The sequence below is a fragment of the Anomaloglossus baeobatrachus genome, chromosome 2, assembly GCF_048569485.1.
Source record: "Anomaloglossus baeobatrachus isolate aAnoBae1 chromosome 2, aAnoBae1.hap1, whole genome shotgun sequence".
Lineage (NCBI taxonomy): Eukaryota > Metazoa > Chordata > Amphibia > Anura > Aromobatidae > Anomaloglossus > Anomaloglossus baeobatrachus.
The window spans coordinates 779,049,391-779,070,419 of record NC_134354.1 but is presented as its reverse complement, the minus strand read 5'-3'; the positions used below and the strand labels follow the sequence as shown (position 1 = coordinate 779,070,419).

At 45.3% G+C, this 21,029-nt stretch overlaps 1 protein-coding gene across 5 annotated transcripts in view; it reads right to left on the bottom strand.

The window, feature by feature from the left end:
• Positions 1 to 21,029, bottom strand: part of FAT3 (FAT atypical cadherin 3) — an 846,518-nt gene that overhangs the window by 279,984 nt on the left and 545,505 nt on the right. The window lies entirely within an intron of this gene.

Below are 21,029 nucleotides of genomic sequence, written 5' to 3'. Positions count from 1 at the left end.
TGCCATTGTTCTCCTAGCCATTAATCTCATTGAGTGGATGAAGATTATAGACCAGTGGAGCAGTCACTACAGTGGGTCTCCCATACAGTCCCAGGTGAGGGGCTCGGCCTCAGGAAAATACCTCCACCAATGCACAGTAAGAATTGGGGGGTCTATCCCAGGGGGTGGTTTGGGGTACTTAAGACACTGACGAGGGGATGCGCTTGGTGTTCGGCCTATTGTGAGCCGCTTACAATGTATGAGCGTCTCACATTGGGGGTAACTATAGCATGATCGGAGATAGTATGCACCAAAAAAAATAAAAAACCCCGTTCACTCTCTTTCGGAAGTGATTGGTTTGTAGCTGGCTGCATGTGGGCGGAGACCTGAATTTCCCAATTAGTGGCTTCCAAAGGGGTTCAGGTATAGTCCGAGTCCAGAACCAAACTTTATCTAAAGTCTGGCTTAACCCCCCGAACTGAACTTCCATGCGTCCGCCCATCTTGAGTCAGGAGTGTTATGGGTCCTCTTTGAAGGGAGTTGGTCACCAAGTACCGGAGCTCGGTGCACCATGGCGTGGCTGAGCCGTATTGCGCACCTTCCCTCCTGCTACGAAACAGACTAATAAGAAACTTGCAGAAAAGGAAACTTTACCTGTACCCCGCGGGAAATTTCAGGTTCATGTTCAGGTTCACCTGAAAACCCATCCGGCCAGTGTTATACACGGAGATAATCCAAAAAGAGACAGAACCACTGTTCCGAATATTAACTCAAAAACCCAACTCAACCCAAACTGTCAGCAGTAATATGCATCATCCAAAGAAATCAGTCTCCATGTTTCTACCAGGTCCCTAAATTCAGATTAAGAGAAATAAAAACTAAAAATAAAACCATCCTTGCACAGATCTCCGTGTTTTCTGCTTCTGCTTTGTATTCAGACGTGATCTGGCAATGTTCTTAAGGTCGCACCCCCTCCGGGTGAGATCCAAACTGATAACAGCTTTGTAAAATTAACATTTGCATGAAATGTCACACAGTTTGTTATTTCTAATAACCAACGTGGTGCCGTGGAAAAATAAAACGTAAACCTTCAAAAATCCATAAAAAGAAAAAAAAAATGCAAGACAACTTTTTGTAAACAACATATTTCTCCAGCAAGTGTTATAAAAAATGTACACACAAAAAAAGTAACAATAACCAATGGAAATACCAACAATATCCTATATTCCAACTTCTCCAACATTTCTACAGGGGGACAAACATGGGCTGAGTTTTTGGAAAAATGTGACAATTGGGACCAAAAACCAAGGATATATATGATGTGACCATAACCAATGCCAAGGAGATAAATCAAAACAGGGAAGCACTCGACTTTTCCATTGTGTTCCGTAATGTCAGGTTACAAATGACTGCAACTTGGTTGGTTTCACAGATAAATTGAAGCTCAAAAATAGATGCGCAAAAGGTCAAGGAGGTATAAATGTGCCCTCAGATAGAAGGGGCAAAGCTTTTCGGTCCCATCTCCTTGGTCACTCAAAAGAAATACCGTAACTTTTCACTGGAACGTGATTGCAACGTACAAACATTTTCCTTACCACCACATTCCCTTTTCTGGTCATTGCTCCTCCAGACTCCTCCACGGATCCCAATGTATCTCATTAACGAACCCTTCATTCCACCAAATTCATTGCTTTCATGAATTTTGGCAAGCTTTTACCTTGCCCGGAAGAGTTACTGTCTCTTTGTGAGGTCTTCCCTTGGCACAATTTTATTTCCTTATAACCAAAACCCTTTTTTAGCCATGCATCTCATCCATGACCCCAAATTGTGCTTTTTGGCCCTGCTAAATGTTCCTGCCCCAGTAGGTTTTGGGAGCCTTTGCCCTCACCCAAGAGAGTGGTCATCTATTCAGAAGGTCTTCCATACTTTTAAGAAGCCTCCAGGGCATTTCAGGAGATTTGGCAAATATGCAATAACCATAGCTGAACTTTCTTCTCAACATAAATGTTATCGTTAGCAAACAAGGCAGTGAGGAATTGGAACATTGCATGTAGTCTGGGCCTGAGAAGAAAAAGAAATGCTACTTGGCACTATGATTGAGATCTAAAAGTTATAGCGCCGGCATCCCTGCAATACCCTCTCTCCTCCGTCCCCAGCAGGGACACCAACTCATTTACCACCGCGGGCGGGCTGCATCATCTCCCGCACTCAAACAGCTGTCCACACTTGCTCCAGCTTGCTCCTCTTGCACAGGTCCACCGAGAGAGTGCTTAGGACGCATGCGCACACCTGCTCTCCTCTTAAAGGGTTGGCACACCATTTCCCAGAAGTGCCTCTCAGCCATAGACTAAGAGGCACTAGGTACTTAAGACATCATCCCACTTGGGGAGGTGCCTGAGCAACGCCTTTAGTTTGTTAGTCTACTGTCTGCTAGCTAGTTGTCAGGTCCCATGCTCCTGTACTGTTACCTATTCTGAGTCTGCCTTCCCATACCTATCTGTTCCTGAAATGCCCACCATACCTGTCTGTACTCTCATGCCACTCATGCTCGCCACCTCAACACCAGTGGTGAGCGCTACAAAAGTCTCCCATGCAAACCACTGATAAGAACTGGATGATAACTCTACCCTGATGCCAAGATCTAACACTGACTTAGTGGTATGTGTTATATGCCTATGATATCTGGGCTCATCACTATTCACGTTGGCATCAAACCGATTTGCCCACAGAGGCATTTTTAAGCTTATGTGCCCCACCGGCAAAATTGTCACCATACGTACTGGAACATGTGAAGCTTTGGACACCATCAGGGTCTGATGACTGCTTCCTCTACATCCAATAAAACCACCCCCTTGTTCTTGCCTTTGCCCTCACTTTAGTACTTTGATGGGCTCCCTAGCATTTTAAGAATTAATATTATCACAGTTCCTGATAGAAAAATATGCCAAACTCATCAAATGCTCTGAGCGTAAAACATGCCTTCATTTTCTCAGTATGGGCACACATCCGATGTGCTTAGCCCTATTATGACGTGGATGCAGAGCAGAATTTGGCACAAGGCATCACGAGACACAGGAGACCTTGTATGCTCACATTTAGGCAGGAACAGGTGCGGCACCCCACCTCTAATTGGTCACCGCGGAGGTAAGTACCTCATAAATGATAGCACAGTGAGCGGCAGTAAGGTTGATGAGGCATCTGTCAATCCGAATAGTGAAGTTAATCGGGCGGTGGCAGCTATATAGTCTAATCTGAATATGCATAAAGCTCACATGGTGTATATGAAAAGAAAAGCAATAGGATTCTGGAACGGAAATGTAAGCGGCCCGTCAAGTCTCTCAATCAGTTCGGCAACAAATGCATTATGCACCTGTCATGTTCTACATAAAGAATAGATGTGGGCAGCCGATCAACGCTCAGGTTCTGGAGAGAAACAGGTGCATTTTTCTTCTGTAACAGTCCATAACTGATCAAAACAAAGGTGAAGATAAATCGTGGAAAATGGAAAAACAAAGCAAAATGGGACAGAAAAAGTCTAAGCCATATTGTACCACTTATAAGGCGTCAATATACCTTCCCTCATCTTTTCACATAGTTTATATTTCTTTGATATAGGAACAGTTTACAAACAGGTGGTTACACGCAAAACTCCGTCGGCGGGAGAGAGATCTTCTCATGGACCTCTTTGAGTGGTTTACATGCAAAACTCCGTCGATGGAGAGACATCTTCTCATGGACCTCTTTGAATGGTTTACACACAAAACTCCATCGATGGCAGATAGATCTTCTCATGGACCTCTGAGTGGTTAACACACAACTCCATCGGTGGGAGAGAGATCTTCTCATGGACCTCCTTAAGTGTCTACCAGATCATGCTGGTGGTCCATGAAAAAAATAAACACATGAATTAGAAAACCCAAGTATTGTGTCCATCACACAATTATCCAATATGTAAGAAAACCTTGATTATCATAGGTGCTCACTGTCTCTGCTGTACAGTGGTTGGGTTTATCGTGGCTGTCAACTATGAATGGTTAACGTAACTTGTCGTAAAGCAATTACCCTGGATCAAAAAGTTAGAAAGAAAGGATTGGTTTCAGGAGCTAAAAGCTGTCTAGTACCTATCTTTTTATATAGATTATGAAGATTTTAGAATTCTACCTGAGTGAGCTCTCCATCAATGGAAATCTTCCAGCGGAAACTAGATATATATATAGCTGGGATGATTTAGTAAAACCTGCACTCGCAAGGGGTTGGACCCAATGGCCCTTAAGATCCCTTCCAATTCTACCATTCTATGATTCCCCGTTTAGATGTTCTATCAGCTTAACCCCTTCACGACCTTGGACGGATCTATCCGTCCAGGATCGTGTCCCGTTAAGCCCCGCCCCCTGCCGCGGGCAGGCGGCGTGGATCGGCACACATATCAGCTGTTTTCAACAGCTTACATGTGTGCCTGCTAGCCGCGGGTGGAATCGCTTCCACCCGCGGCCATTAACCCCTTAAATCTTGCTGCCAAAGTCTGGCAGCAAGATTTAAATGCACGCGGCCATGTTTGTTACTTACCGCCGCCCCCACCGGAAGTCACGTGTGTTATCACGTGACTATCGGTGGTTGCCATCGTAGCACAGGGTCATGTGATGACGCCTGCTGCTACGATGTTTCACTTTCGTTTTCCCTCGGCCGAGAGCAGAGGGAAAACCAAAGTGACTGAATCTGCTGATTACAACTGGATTGCTGTGATCAGCAGATAGCGATCAGCGATTGGATTGCTGATTGCTATAGCCCCCTAGGGGGACTAGTAAAATAAAAAAAAAAAGTAAAAAAAAAAGTTTTAAAAAAATAAAAAAAAACCAAAAAACCTAAAAGTTCAAATCACCCCCCTTTCACCCCATTGAAAATTAAAGGGTTAAAAAATAAATAAATATACACATATTTGGTATCGCCGCGTTCAGAAATGCCCGATCTATCAAAATATAAAATCAATTAATCTGATTGGTAAACGGCGTAGTGGCAAAAAAATTCCAAACGCCAAAATTAAGTTTTTTGGTCGCCGCAAGTTTTACGCAAAATGCAATAACAGGCGATCAAAACGTAGCATCTGTGCAAAAATGGTACCATTATAAACGTCAGCTCGAGACGCAAAAAATAAGCCATCATTGAGCCATAGATCCTTAAAAATAAGAACGCTACGTGTTTCGGAAAATGGCGCAAAACGTGCGCCACTTTTATTGGACAAACTTGTGAATTTTTTTAACCCCTTAGATACAAGTAAACCTATACATGTTTGGTGTCTACAAACTCGCACCGACCTGAGGCATCACATAGATACATCAGTTTGATCATATAGTGAACACGGTGAATAAAACATCCCAAAAACTATTGTGCGATGACACTTTTTTTGCAGTTTTTCCACACTTGGAATTTTTTTGCTGTTTTCCAGTACAATATATGGTAAAACCTATGGTTTCATTTAAAAGTACAACTCGTCCCGCAAAAAACAAGCCCTCATATGGCAAGATTGACAGAATAATAAAAAAAGTTACGGCTCTCGGAAGAAAAGGAGCAAAAAACAAAAACGCAAAAACGGAAAGTGCCCGGGGGCTGAAGGGGTCTTAAAGGGGGACTTAAATTGGTCAAAGACACGAGATACCTATTGAAGAGTCTGCTAAAGTTGACTCCTACATCCATGTTAAGTGTTATGTTGGCCAACGGTCGTACATAATTCCACCACGATGGGAATCTCTCAACTTTGAGCAATCCCATTTTGTTAAAAGGGTCAATTGATAACTGTCCCTCTGCTGGAATCCTTAACGATCGCTGGTAATCTTTGACATTAATTGTACAAATTCTGTGCTGCACTACCAGAGAAGAATTGAAGTATTATGCCGTGTACATCCATAGGTTGTCTGTTTAATTCAGGACAGATTCACCAGGGGGTGAGGAGCTCTTCGTAGCCACTCTCCACTCTGTCCAAGAGATGACAATAAAAGGAGAACACCTCCATTAAAAGGAATCTGTCAGTATGATAAACCCTCCTAAGCCATCTATATGGGAATACAGGTCATAAGAAGTAGGAGAAAGTGATACCTTGATATCTGAGATCCGATGTTTCATTACAGAGAAATCCAGGTTTTTTCTTTATATGTAAATGAGCTGTTGAGATCTATGAGGCAGACATAGATCTCCCTGTGAATCTGCCTCCAGAGATTATTGTAAATTAAAGGGGACATTACCAGTGTGAGACAGACTGTCAGTCATTACATTTCTTGCACTGGTAATGCCCACTTTTCATTTCTAATAAGCAGATTCTCAGGGAGCCGAGTCTTCATATTGTTTATGCCATTTTCCTGACTGCTAACGATCCAATACTAAGCATAGTTTAGGTGTTGTTGAATATTAAAATTATATGTATATATATATATATATATATATATATATTAATATGCACTGCTGCTAGTGAAACGTAGGCCCCGATGTAGACCATGTAGCACCGGTACAGGCACCATCTTGTGATCAGGAAGGAGTAGCATTAGGTAAGATATTAGAAAAGATAGCGTTGAGCCAAATGGGGGAGGAGTGACAGATGGTAAGTGGGTTGGATAGTGGTGTGGCCCTCTTGGGGCGCCAGAAAAGTGGGCCAGTCAAAGAAGTGGGCCAGTCAGAAAACCTCGAGAACTCCGGAGACTACGGCTCACCCCGGCGGGCTCATGGAAGTCGTGTTACTAAACAGCCAACGGGGGCCCAAAAATGGATGACAGTGTAAGGAAGAGGGGGAAAAGAGACACAGGTCCGGCAGCTTGAGGACGAGATCCAAGATAGTGGGGATAGGTCAAGAAAGCATTCTGCACAATACAAGAAACAGCAGAACCATGAGACGTTGAGGCCATCTCTGTCATAGGTGTGTGGAGAGTAAACCCTACAAGTTTGGTATCTTAAGAGAACTCTGGTGTGGCTTCTTTTACTACTTGATCTACGACACGGACCGGTCGGGGAGTATGGACACGGGCCTGAAGAAACCAGTAAGTGTCGCAATCCCTGCTAAAAGTACTACATGCACACGAGGGCTCCTTGGCATCGTCCATGCCTTGCTTCACTATCGCCTCTCCTTAGAAGTGCTGTACTCGGCTATCTCCGACAGTCCCAGCTCTCAGACCCCCATCGATCAGCGTCTTCTCCCCTCCCTCAGAGGCTTGCACTTCACTTTGGGATATTCAGACAAATTTCCACATCACAGAACAAATAAGAATAGAAATTGGTAGAGACTCATTCCTCCCTCAATTGTGGGGTCTGGAAAAAGTGCAATTTTACACCTGTATCGACTTTTCCAGGGAATATGCCGGCTAAATTGTATCAATATGACACGTTAATAAACTCTCACAGTGGGAGCCTGGGATTCTATAATTTCTTCTCTATAAAAGTCTATGAACATGGCTATAAACCTCGCGAGTGCACAGCATGGGTCCCCAGCTCATCTGGTATGGAGAACGTTACCCGTTAACATACATTAAGCCCTGCCTTAGAGCCATTCGCCATCAAACAGCTACGGTAGAATGTAACCTCTAAAGAACAATCCAGATCTTATCAACTTACAGATGCACACGATAAAGCTGAGCAAATACTAATGCAGCCTGACAGGTGCAGCGTAATGTACCAAAAGACCTCTTATTTCCCAGAAACGTGCCCGTAAATGGCCAAGCCGGAGCGCGGAGGCAACGAGCAAAAGCAAATGAAAATGTAAAAATGTAATGCGACACGAGAACGTAATGAGCAAAATGGGATCTGCTAAATAAGGTCATGAAAAAAAAAGGAAAATACAGAAAATATTTAGTATAGATTACAATGAGCAATAGTAAGGCACAGGACTCTAGCATCTCCACCTTCAGGGGTAATCTGGAGGTTAGGGATACGGTCCCCTAGCGTTAGGAACAGTATAGGAGCCCTTTGTTTCTCGCTATCCTGCACTTACATCATGACAATGCATTTCCATAATCAAAGTGGAACTTCAATAATGTTGACTTCTGATACATCCCATTGATATATGTTTAGGTGCTAAAAGTAGAATTTTAGAGGGTTGGTTTTTTTTTTTTTAACACTGGACCCACATGGGCTCTTTATTTGCAGCTAGTGATAGGCGAATAGTAACTATTCGAATTCGGATAATGCTTACCGAATATGAAGTATTATTCAAGCATTCGTCAAGACAAGAAAAATGCTCGGGTTCCATTAGGTTTGTTATTCGTGACGAATATCAGAGTAGTAATTTGGGATTTGTTATGAATAACCTGAACATGAATAGTTACTATATGTCCATTACTATTACCACCAGATGAAAAGCATATATAATTTTAGGGGTAGTACTACAATAAAAATAGAAGTAGAAGGTTGCTTTATCATTGGAGATGGGGATTATTTACTGAAAAAGCAGTGAAACTATGGAGCTCTCTATGACACCAATGCGGTCATGGTTGATTCAAGATTAGCCGGTATGTTTTTTTTTAGAATACATACTATGGATAGGAGAAGGGGCGTAACAATTATGGTTGCAGGAATTGCGACAGGGTCCGAGGGCTCGCTGACCCCAGCACCTGTTTCAGCTGGATGTGCATCTGGGGGCGTGCATCCAGCTGAAATGCAGTGCAGGACAGAGACTTGTCAGGTCCCTGCACTGCAATGTGCTGGGCCGACCATTAAAGATATGAATATTTAATGCATCCCATACCCAAGATCCTGCCCACCTCTTTGAACTGAAGAAAGATGTGGGTGGGATTATGGGTGTAGGGAGCAGTGAATATTCATGTTCTTTAATTATTCTTTAATAGTAGCACACGTGACCGCCCAGTAGCTGGCTTCCTGCAGCAGCTAGGTGGTCACGTGTGCCACTATTAAAGACTATGGATATTCACTACTCCCCATCCGGGCATATGGAACGAAGATTATGCCAGCAGTTGACAATGGTGTAAGTGGGTGCGCCTAGATGGGGACATATGCCAGGATGGGGCCATGATGAGGACATATACCAGGATGGAGATGTATACCAGGATGGGGCAATGCAGATAAATGCCAGGATGGGATTATGACAGGAACATGGAGGGTATGATGGGTACATATATACCAGGATGGGGCCATGATATGGGTACATATATGCCAGGATGGGGCTATGATGGGGACATATGCCAGGATATGAACATATACCAGGATATAGCCGTGATGGGGTCATACACTAGGATGGGGCCATGATGGGGACATGTAGGGCCAGGATGGGGACATATACCAAGATGGGGCGATGATGGGGGCATATATACCGGGATTGGGCAATGATGAGGACATATATTCCTGGAAGGGGCCATGATGGGTACATATATACCAGGATAGAGCCATGATGGTGACATACATACCAGGATGGGGCCATTATGGGGACATATACCATGATGGGGACATATACCAGGATGTGAGACATATTTACCAGGATACCAGGATGAGGGACACATTTACCAAGAAGTAGCTTAGGATGGAGGTCATTACTACACAATGAAGGGGGAGGCAACTCTTATGGCTTTCTGGATTTGGAATGCTACAATGGCCCATACATCTCACCAAGATTTAGGGAGAAAGCCCAGGCTCAAACTATGCAAACCAGAACCCATCAGACTCTAGTTGCGCCACTGAATATGAGCTTAAGTTGAGTATTTTCAGAAGATTTTTCTGCAGCAAAAAAACCCCTGTATGTTGTCAGGAAAAATAATACCTTTCTTAGATTTTTTTTGATGCGTTTTTACGCTTGGGTTTTTTCCCCCTGCTAATGTAAGTTGGTGAAAAATGCGGGAAAAATGGTGAAAACTGCTGAAAAAAAAAATGCTTTGATGGTTCAAATCTGCAAAAAAAAAAATAAGCAGTGTGGATATGAGATTTCAGAAGTCTCAGTATCTTTGCTGGTGCTGTAAAACACTTTTTTACTGCAAAAAAATATGAGGGGAAAAAACAGAATAAAAGCAGCAACTAAATGAGCCCTACATCTACTGGATCCTTGAGATGGGACATCGATCCAGGCAACTAGTCTGAATTCCTTGCAGATTTTTGAGCCTTATTTGGGGCAATGAACATTTGCTTCATCAGGTTTTTGGAATCCTGGATCACCACTTTTTCTAACTTTATCAGATATGAAACTATCCTAGTTCGACTGTGAAAACTGCAATATTTCAGGATGGTTTGTTTGTTAGTATATATTATATGTATATATATGCCTTGCGAAAGTATTCGGCCCCCTTGAATTTTTCAACTTTTTCCACATGGATTTATGTCTTTTTACATCAATTAAGAAATGTGTTCCTCAGACCATCCGGGGGCATCACAGCCCGGACCAGACCCCAATCAAAGGACAATAAAACTTTCACACTGCTTATCTATGAACTACAACAATATTTATGGCCACAACAGTTTGCCCCCTTGCCATAGTGATAGTTCTGCTTCACATAACTTGTTTTTTTTTTACTGCACTATTCTACGTCCTGTTGTGTATAAATATGTGACACTTCAGATTGTGTGTTATATCATGCCTGATGAAGAGACCTGAGTAGTCTCGAAAGCTTGGTATATACTACTGTACCGTCCCGCGCTTGGCTGCAGCCGAGCCGAGCCGCTCGGATCCGGGCTCGTTGGTGGGTGGCTCGAGCGCCTCCAGACCTGGGGTCACTTTGCTCTGAAAGGGGATGCTGGCGCTTTTGGTGGGGGGTTAGGTAGGTGCACGGCAGGAGCCGAGCTTGAGTTCGTGACGCTACCCACGGGACGTGGTGAAGGTAGACAAAACTGCTGCAATTATGGGGTACCCGGGGGAGATGGTAGTGCAGCCAGATGTTAACCCCTCCGTGGGCAGGGATGATGGCCCTGGGACCCATTGGGGATAGCTGGGCGGTGCAGGGTGATGTGCGCGGCAGGAGGGCACTGTTGTACTCACTGTTATTGACACACACAAGTCACTGGTAAACCAAGTTGATGGTGGTCGGTGCCCACAGCCGGCTGCGGTCGGGTCCCCCACCCGGATGGTGGTCTCTGCCTTTCTCCTGCACCGTGTTGTGTAGCTGTAGACTGCCTGCGCTTCAGCGACGGGAGTCCGCTCCCCGTCTTTGTGTATGTCGGGAGAGCCCTTTTGCCCGCAGACGCTGGCCCATGGGATCTCTCTGCCTGTGTGGTGGCTTTCTATCCCCCTCGGTGGGCTGTTGTCTTCAGTCGGGACTTGGGTGGGAAAGGACCTATAATCCAGACCGCAATCAGTTAATTAACTCAGTCCAGTGGATTCTGGACCTCGTTTCAGGGTCTGAGTACCCCCCTTTGTGCTCCGGTTTCCGAGTCGGTTCCCCGGGTCGGTACCGGCGGGCCACTACCCTGTCCCGGTCCACCACAGTTCCACCGAGCCATCTTCCCGGCTCCTGCAGGCTGAGGCCACCGCTTGCCTCCTAGCCAAAATGTTCGGGATACAACCCTCACACCTGTCAGCCTGTCGCCGGCCTGTCTCACAGGCCTCACCTCCTCACTCCTCAACACTCAAACTGATCTCTTCAACTGACCGTGTTTTCCTGCCTCAGGCCCTCTGAACTCCTCGGCGGGCGTGGCCAATTGCCTGGCTCCACCCCCGTGGTGTGTCCATCAAGCACTGAGGGAGGTGACTAGGGTTTTTGTGGTTGGCTGATGACTCCTTTTTAGGGGACAGGTGTTGTGCGGGGGTCTAACTGTGACTACTTGGCTAGTCCAGGGCGTCACATTACCATCTTTTCAGTTAGCCATTAAAAGGTATCAACCACTGAGGACTTCAGTTCTTTAAAACAATTTTTTATCTCTACTGGCTAACACTGTACAAAGATATATTTTACCTGTATCAACCTTTCACACATTTCAGGCTTCAAATGTAAAGATACAAATATTAATGTTCTGGTGAAGAATCAACAACAAGTGCACACAATTGTGAAGTTGAATGAAATTTATTGCTTATTTTAAACTTTTTAAAAAAATAAATAACTGAAAATTGGGGTGTGCAATATTATTCATCCCCTTTACTTTCACTCCAGAAGTTCATTGAGGATCTCTGAATGATCCAATGTTGTCCTAAATGACTGATGATGATAAATATAAGCCCCTGTGTATAATCAAGTCTCCGTATAAATGCCCCTGCTCTGTGATAGTCTCAGGGTTCTGTTTAAAGCACAGAGAACATCATGAAGACCAAGGAACACAACAGGCAGGTCCGTGATACTGTTGTGAAGACGTTTAAAGTTAGATTTGGTTACAAATATAAACATAGCAACAAATAGAGGACAATATCCTCCAAAAATTAAGTATTACTTACAGCAAGATGGGCTGCAGTGTGTACATCGCCCTGGCCAAAAACTAGTACTCTAGCAGGATACAACTAAACCCCCACTAAAGTGGAAGCGTCACAGGTGCAGGAGGAGCAAATCACACACACACACACCTATGGAGGTGAAGCCTGAAATGTGGGAAAAGGTTGAAAAATTCAAGGGGGCCAAATATTTTTGCAAGGCACTGTATATACGGTATATAAAAAAATCAATTTAATCTGCTCCTCTTACCTGATCTTTTTTTGATTAGTCAGCCTGGCGCGATGTTATTGAGATAGCCACCTGATGCTGATGTGACGAGGCTGGCTAATCAAAAGAAGAGCAGCGGTTGTCACCAGGAAAATGGTGACTCTCATGGCTCCTGTCCAGAAAGACAATTTTTATGTATACTGTGTATATATATATATATATATACACACACATATGCATATACACACAATATATACAATAATTTTTATATATTATATTTAATATTTTATATATTTATATATATATATATATACATATATTTTTAATATATAAATATATATATATATATATATATATATATATATATATATATATATATAATTTAATATTTATATATTATAGTAATATTTATATATATAATATATATATATATATACTGTGAGACTGTGACCGGGGTTATCTATGACGGCCGGTATGTCTCGCCCCGGTTGTGCTCACTCCATGATAGAAAGTAAATCCACTCTAGGGTTAATGCTGTTTCCCTACAGGCTGAAGGAAGGGTTAAATGGAAACAGGAACAAGGGCAGGTGTGCCGGGTGTGAGGGAGTGAACACAACTCCCTGAGTTCTCTGCTGGAGAGGCACATGTATATTGGTGTGGACTTTTGTTTGGACATTAAACCGTGTGCTGTGAAACTTAATGCCTGGATCCCGTGTCTTCTGCTGCGCAGCCGACCGTGCTACCTCACATATGGTGGAGAATCGGCGGGCATCCCGGCCGGTGAGGTGTAGCTTCCTTTTCTGGTGACCCGGTAGCACATGTCCTGGATTCAAGCGGCTATACTACGGCCCAAACCCAGCGACGCCATGGAGGACATACTAAAGCATTTGGCTCAGGCTAATGCACAGCAGCAACAGACCAATGCACACCTGCTCCAATCCTTGAAATTGCAGGACCAAAGACACCAAGAACAGCTGGTTCAGGCCAATGCACGTCAGCAGCAAGCCTTACAATTGCAGGAACAAAGACATCAAGAACAGATGGTTCTCCTGGCCAAGTCGATCCGTGCTGGACTGGCACCAACAACCCCAGGACCGGGTGATGACGGCAGCGTCCGGAAAGCGTTGCAAAAGATGACCCCGGGGGATGATGTGGAAGCGTTCCTGGCGGTGTTTGAGCGGGTGGCCGAGCGGGAAAAGCTGCCGACCCCCCAGTGGGCTGAGGTATTGTCGCCCTATCTGACGGGGGAACCCCAAAAAGCGTACCTGGACCTCTGTACCGAGGACGCCATTGACTATGTGACCCTAAAAGCCGAAATACTGGCACGGTTGGGGGTGAATACCTATGTACGGGCTCAGCGGGTAAATCAGTGGTTCTATGAGGAAGCCAAACCCGTACGCTCCCAGGCCTATGACTTGTTGCATCTTGTAAAAAAATGGTTGCAGCCTGACACTCTGAGCCCGGCGCAGATGGTGGAAAGGGTAGTAGTGGATCGTTTTGTGCGCACTTTACCCGTCACTGTTCAACGGTGGGTAGGACAGGGTGACCCGAGTACCCTGGACCAATTAGTGTCCCTGGTAGAGCGGCATGTGGCTACGCAGGACTTGATACGGGACACTGAGACTTTGCGTACCGCCCGTCGGTCCGGCCCTCCAAGCCTAGGGCCAAGGACCCACCGCCGACAACGGTGCAGGAGTCCCCTACCGTCCCGCCTGAGGCCGCGGCCGCCAATCCTGAGGTCCGGAAGGTTCTGTACCCTAAACGACAACCCGTCAAGGGGGTTTCCGTCCCCATTAGATGTTGGCGGTGCCAGCGGGTGGGACATATGGAAGCCGAGTGTCCACTCACCACGGAGCCCATGGATTGTGGGGTTACCCGGCGGGGTTCAATGTATGCTCAGGTGGTGTGTACCGCTGACCTGGTCTCCCCAGAGACGGAGCCCCACTTGTGTCAAATACAGGTGAATGGATGTCCGGTTACAGGATTGTTGGATTCCGGAAGCTTAGTGACCCTTGTGCGATCCACCTTGAGGGCTAAAGTAAAGGCCACAGGACGTACCGTGAGGGTGGTTTGCATACATGGGGACCGCCGAGACTATCCCACGGGGATTGTCACCATCACAGCACCTTGCGGTCAGGTGCAACATGAGGTGGGACTTCTTAACACTCTTCCTTATGACGTGATCCTAGGAAGGGATCTGCCCTATTTTTGGACTTTATGGAAGGGACCCCCTAAGTCTCCTCAGATATTGGTCAGTCCGGGACCTGAGCCCTACAATCCTGAATCCGGGACACCTGCCGTAGGGGTCCCCATGATAGGGACAGAATGTGAACCCGATAAGTCGCCCCTAGAGGTATTGGCAGGAGAAGCTGAGACGGTCGAACCCATCCCGGAGTTGGAGGCGTCCCCGGATACGTTTGGGACTGCCCAACTCCAGGACCCTACATTAATACATGCCCGGAGTCGGGTGACAGTAATTGACGGGGTGGCACAGCTGCCCGGTGCCCAGGTAAGGTACCCCCATTTCGCTCTTAAGCAGGATTTACTCTACCGGGTAGATGAAATACGGGGCGTGGGGGTAGAGCAGTTGGTGGTGCCCCAGCCGCATCGTCGGCGGGTCCTCGACTTGGCTCATAAACACCTGATGAGTGGCCACCTAGGGGTCAAGAAAACGCAGGAGCGAATATTGCAAAGGTTCTATTGGCCCGGAGTCTTTGGGGAGGTAAAACGGTTCTGCGAAACCTGCCCGGAGTGTCAGCTTACCGCACCCCTGACCCATTTTCGCAGTTCGTTGGTACCGTTACCCATTATAGAAGTCCCTTTTGAACGGATAGGGATGGATCTGGTGGGGCCCCTCATAAAGTCCGCTCGAGGGCACCAACACATCCTAGTGATCGTTGACTATGCCACCCGGTATCCCGAGGCGATACCTCTCAGACATACTGCAGCAAAGCTTATAGCTCGGGAGTTGTTTGCTGTGTTCTGCCGGGTGGGGTTGCCCAAGGAGATCCTTACGGATCAGGGGACCCCATTCATGTCTAAAGTGACCAAAGAGCTATGCCGGCTACTCCAGATCAAGCAGTTGCGTATGTCTGTGTATCATCCTCAAACGGACGGTTTAGTGGAGCGATTCAATAAAACCCTGAAAACCATGCTCAAAAGGGTAATTTCAAAAGACGGGAAAGACTGGGATATGATGCTTCCCTATTTGATGTTTGCCATCCGTGAGGTGCCACAGGCATCCACGGGGTTTTCGCCTTTTGAATTGTTATACGGGCGACATCCCCGGGGATTGTTGGACCTGGCAAAGGAAACATGGGAGCAAGAGCCCACCCCCCATAAAAGTGTGATTGAACACATTTTGGGTATGCAGAACCGCATAAGCGCGGTCATGCCAATTGTGAAGGAGCATTTACAGGAGGCTCAGGCCGCGCAAAGCGGCCGCTACAATAGACAAGCCACCGTGCGGACCTTTAAACCCGGGGATCGGGTGTTGGTATTAATCCCCACGGCGGAGAGTAAATTCCTGGCTCAGTGGCAAGGCCCCTATGAGATAAAGGAAAGAGTCGGGGTGGTTAACTATAAAGTATTGCAGCCCGGTAGGCGGAAACCTGAACAAATATACCATGTCCACCTATTAAAACCTTGGCAGGAACGGGAAAGCCTGATGGCTGTTTTTTCCCCATCTCCCTCCTCTTCGGGTCGTTCACCTCCGGCTCCAGCGACCTCCGGAGAGGACGAACCGGAAGTAAGGATTGGAGAAGCCCTCACCAAGACTCAGAGGCGAGAGGCCAGACGGTTGGTTCAGCAGAACCCCGATGTCTTCTCCGAGCTGCCCGGTAGGACCAGTCTGATACGACATGATATTGTCACCGAGCCCCACCTGAAGGTACGCCTGAAGTCATACCGGGTACCGGAGGCTCGACGACAAGCCATATCGGAGGAAGTAAAGACAATGTTACGCCTGGGGGTCATCGAAAAATCCCGGAGTGAATGGGCTAGTCCGATTGTCCTAATACCAAAACCCGATGGCTCCTTAAGGTTCTGCAATGACTTTAGGAGATTGAACGAAATATCCAAGTTCGATCTCTACCCCATGCCCAGGGTGGATGAGCTGATTGATAGGCTGGGACAGGCGCGGTATTTTACCACGCTCAACCTGACCAAGGGGTACTGGCAGGTGCCACTGACGGAGTCCGCCAAGGAGAAAACCGCTTTTGTTACGCCGGAGGGTCTCTTCCACTATGTTGTCTTGCCTTTTGGGTTACATGGCGCTCCGGCCACGTTCCAGAGGTTGATGGACTTAGTGCTGGAACCCCACCAGGCGTATGCATCAGCGTACCTTGATGACATCATTATTTACAGCTCCGATTGGCAGACCCACTTGGAACAGGTACAAGCGGTGGTGGACGCGCTTCGAACAGCCGGATTGACAGCCAATCCCAAGAAATGTGCGTTGGGACTCACGGAAGCCCGCTACTTGGGCTACGTGATAGGCCAAGGAGTGATTAAGCCCCAAATTAACAAGGTTGAGGCGATCCAGAAGTGGCCTAGACCCCTGACCACGAAGCAGGTTAGGGCCTTCCTGGGTATCGTGGGGTACTACAGGAGGTTTGTAAAGGATTTTGCGGGACTATCAGCCCCCTTGACGGACCTTCTCAAAGGCAAGAAGTCCGTCATGGTGCGCTGGACTCCGCAGGCCGAGGACTCCTTCCGGGCCCTGAAGGGGGTCCTGTGCGGACAGCCCGTTCTCGTACACCCTGATTTCCGGAAGGAGTTCATAGTACAGACTGACGCCTCAGAGGTCGGCCTGGGGGCTGTGTTGTCTCAGGTGGTTCAGGGGGAGGAACACCCCGTCACCTTCTTAAGTAGGAAGCTCACCCCTCCCGAGCGGAATTATAGCGTAGTGGAGGAGTGCCTGGCGATCAAGTGGGCCTTGGAGTCCCTGCGCTATTACCTGCTGGGACGGCAGTTTCGCTTGGTGACGGATCACTCTCCACTGGTCTGGATGAGGTCCACCAAGGAACGGAATGCCCGGGTTACCCGGTGGTTCCTTTCTCTGCAGAACTTCCGGTTTACGGTTGAACATAGGGCTGGTGGGTTGCAGGGCAACGCCGATGCCTTGTCCCGCGGCCCGTGTTTGATGGCGGGAGTTCAACCCCGCACGCTTGAACTGAGGGGGGGGGTATGTGAGACTGTAACCGGGGTTATCTATGACGGCCGGTATGTCTCGCCCCGGTTGTGCTCACTCCATGATAGAAAGTAAATCCACTCTAGGGTTAATGCTGTTTCCCTACAGGCTGAAGGAAGGGTTAAATGGAAACAGGAACAAGGGCAGGTGTGCCGGGTGTGAGGGAGTGAACACAACTCCCTGAGTTCTCTGCTGGAGAGGCACATGTATATTGGTGTGGACTTTTGTTTGGACATTAAACCGTGTGCTGTGAAACTTAATACCTGGATCCCGTGTCTTCTGCTGCGCAGCCGACCGTGCTACCTCACAATACACACAATATATTTTTTATATATTATATTTAATATAATATATATATATATATATATATATATATCAAATTTAATATTCATATATTATAGTTATATATTATATTAATATTTTGTGTGTATATATATATATATATATATATATATATAAAAATATTTTAATATATATATATAGATATAGATATAGATATATAGGACATCCCTTTCAAATATCATGTAGAAGAATTGGGCAGATTCAGTTATTTTCTCCCATCAGGTTCAGAAGTATATCGAGTCATCTGTCTCAGATGCTGCCGATTCAGCAACTTTTTGAGGCAAAGTCTTTCCAAACCGAAGATCAAAGGACTCTCGGGGAATACGTAGAATCAAAGTGTTCATTACATATTCAAGCTTTCTCCTGGCTTCCCAATTCTCATTAGAAATGATGAAATGAGCTTTTATTTACACTCGCCCCATTTACGCGGCTTCAATGGTAAGGATTCAAAGCCATTTAAGAAAAATTCTGTGGAAAGCCTACTAATTTACCAGCCGGTCGTGCCGCGACGCTAAAGAAGAAAAGGAAGAGAAGAGGAAATATCACGTTTCTAAGCTCATAACGAAGCACTGACGAGAGGTTGTATCAACAATGTTCATTTTTACTGTTTATTATATGGAAACACGACCTCTGTATACTCGAAGGACAGCTTCCTTCTTGAGAACATGTAAAAAAAAAACAGCCTGAAGAAGAGCGCATTTGGAGCTGCTCGCTAATCTACCGGCCTGGCATGATTTGCTTTATGTATTTAATTTCACTGAAGGATTTTATCTACAACATAAAATTTTATGTTGTGTTTTATACACAGAGTTTTTTTACTGATGCATTGCCCGGTAAAACTAGCTTTCTAGATTTTTCTCAAGATCTTAGAAAATAAGACTTTCATTTTTAAAGGGCTGTGTGATGTCCTCACTGTTAAAAATATTATTTGGTCGGACTCTGAAAATGAATGAGATGAGGATTTGTAGGCAAGAAGAAAAATTAGCCATGTATAAGTAGATCAAATGTCAGAGAAGTAGACTAAATATGTTATTTATAGCATTGAGGTTTCTATTTTGCCATTAGCCTCCATTTTTTTTTTTACACCTGTGGATATATTGATGATTACTTTTTATTTTGCATACTTTATTTTTTAATCTCCACTTGTCATGGTGACAGACAGTCCCATGGTGTCCGGCTATAGAAGGTCACAGAGTTTGGCTCTGCATACTGCTCCCTGACCTTCTATTATTTCTGCTTGGTTTTCATCCCTTTCCCTTTAGAACCCTGCAGAGTGCCTCAGCCTTTCAGCTGCTTTTCATCAGCACTAACCTGGTGCCTTTATATACCTTCACTTCCTATTACTTGGAGCTGGTGATAGCTCTAACTTGAGATCCTGAGTGCAAGCAGTTGGCTTGCAATTATCTGGAGTACTTTGTTGCATTTTGCAGTCCCTCACCCTGTATCTACCTTGAGATAAGTTGTCTGTTGTTTTCCCTTGTTTGTTATTTGTGTGTGTCCTTTAACGCCTAGTGGGGTTGACTAAAACCTAATCCAATCCACTCCCTACCTAGGGCTCAGATCAGGGTCAGCCTAAGGCCAGGTATCCAGCTTGGGGCATAGGTGCGGAATCTATCTACAGCTATCTAGGGCAGTGAGGGACCCCAGGGACCAGCAGTAGGTTTGGTCAGCGGTCAACATCTTCCCTTTCCCTAGACGCAGTATTTCCCTTCTCTTCTCTTTCATCAATTGCTTGGATCCCCATAGCTAGCGTGACACCACCCTTGAGGAACAATGCCCTACCCTCAAAGATCCATAATCACCCCTTTGAAGAAAGTTAGCAAAAAAAAGTCCCAGGCCTCCGATGTGGCCTATTTCAATGGACAGTCCTGCAATGATTGTGTGTTGACAGCTATTCCAGACTGTCCATCCTTAAACTAATTACTCTAATTAGTAAAAAGCCAATTTTTTTACATTATGATGTGCTAGCAAATCCTCGATTTTGAGACTCTAACTCACATCTTACCAAGGGAGACAAAAAATACCAACAGAATATCAGGAAAATCCTTTTTCCCCCTGCTGTTCTTTTTGCTCCATTTATTTGAAAATTTGAGGAGCCAGGATGAAAAGAAAGAAAGGACACACACCATGTATTGTCAAATGAATTGTAAAATTTTACCACTTTGCAACATTTTTGTAGTGGGGTATCGTGCAGAAACAATGCAAAAATTTGGGACGGCAATGGGCTAAATGATTGGCCCATGCTAGGCCAGTTTTGTAATCTACCATATATTGGCCAAAAGTCTGCTCTCTTATTATCTGGAAGATTTTAATTTAGCCGAAAGTAAGAAAAAAAAAATCTCTTAAGTCTTCTCCAGCAAACTGCAGACAAAAATTACAACAATTAAGAGAGGAAACGCTAATGACTGTGGGTGGGGGTTGAATTTACGCCAGTGTCTAATTAGTAGCAGGCAGGCAGCCAGCCACGTACTAATGGACTGTTAATGTACAGACGTTATTAAAAGGCAAAATGAATACCGTTGGGTGGGGGGGCAGTCAACGAAGAGGAAAACCCAACCAGTATATTACATGCCCAATAATAAAATTCAATAAAATTTAAATTTCCAAATAATAAAATGATTTTAAAAATTTCTCGTCCACTTTTGACCGTTCACTCCCAATTACTGCCCAGCATTTTTCGTTGGTTGTCACCAAATCCACTCTTGTAAACAGAGGCCTGCCCATAATATTGAAAGCGAGGGAGAATAAATAATCACACCATCATGGAAATTAAATTAATTGAGCGCCAATCGACTTCTTAGATAAACTATCCCTGTCTGTAAACGTCAATATATCACTATAAAAGGACTCCCAGAAATAAACTCCACTTTTGAGCCATTCTAAAGGGAATTTACAGCCAATAAGTATATAAAGAAAACCCAATCGCCGTATCACGAAAAGTTAAGCAACTTTCAAAAATACTTTTTGTTCCGATA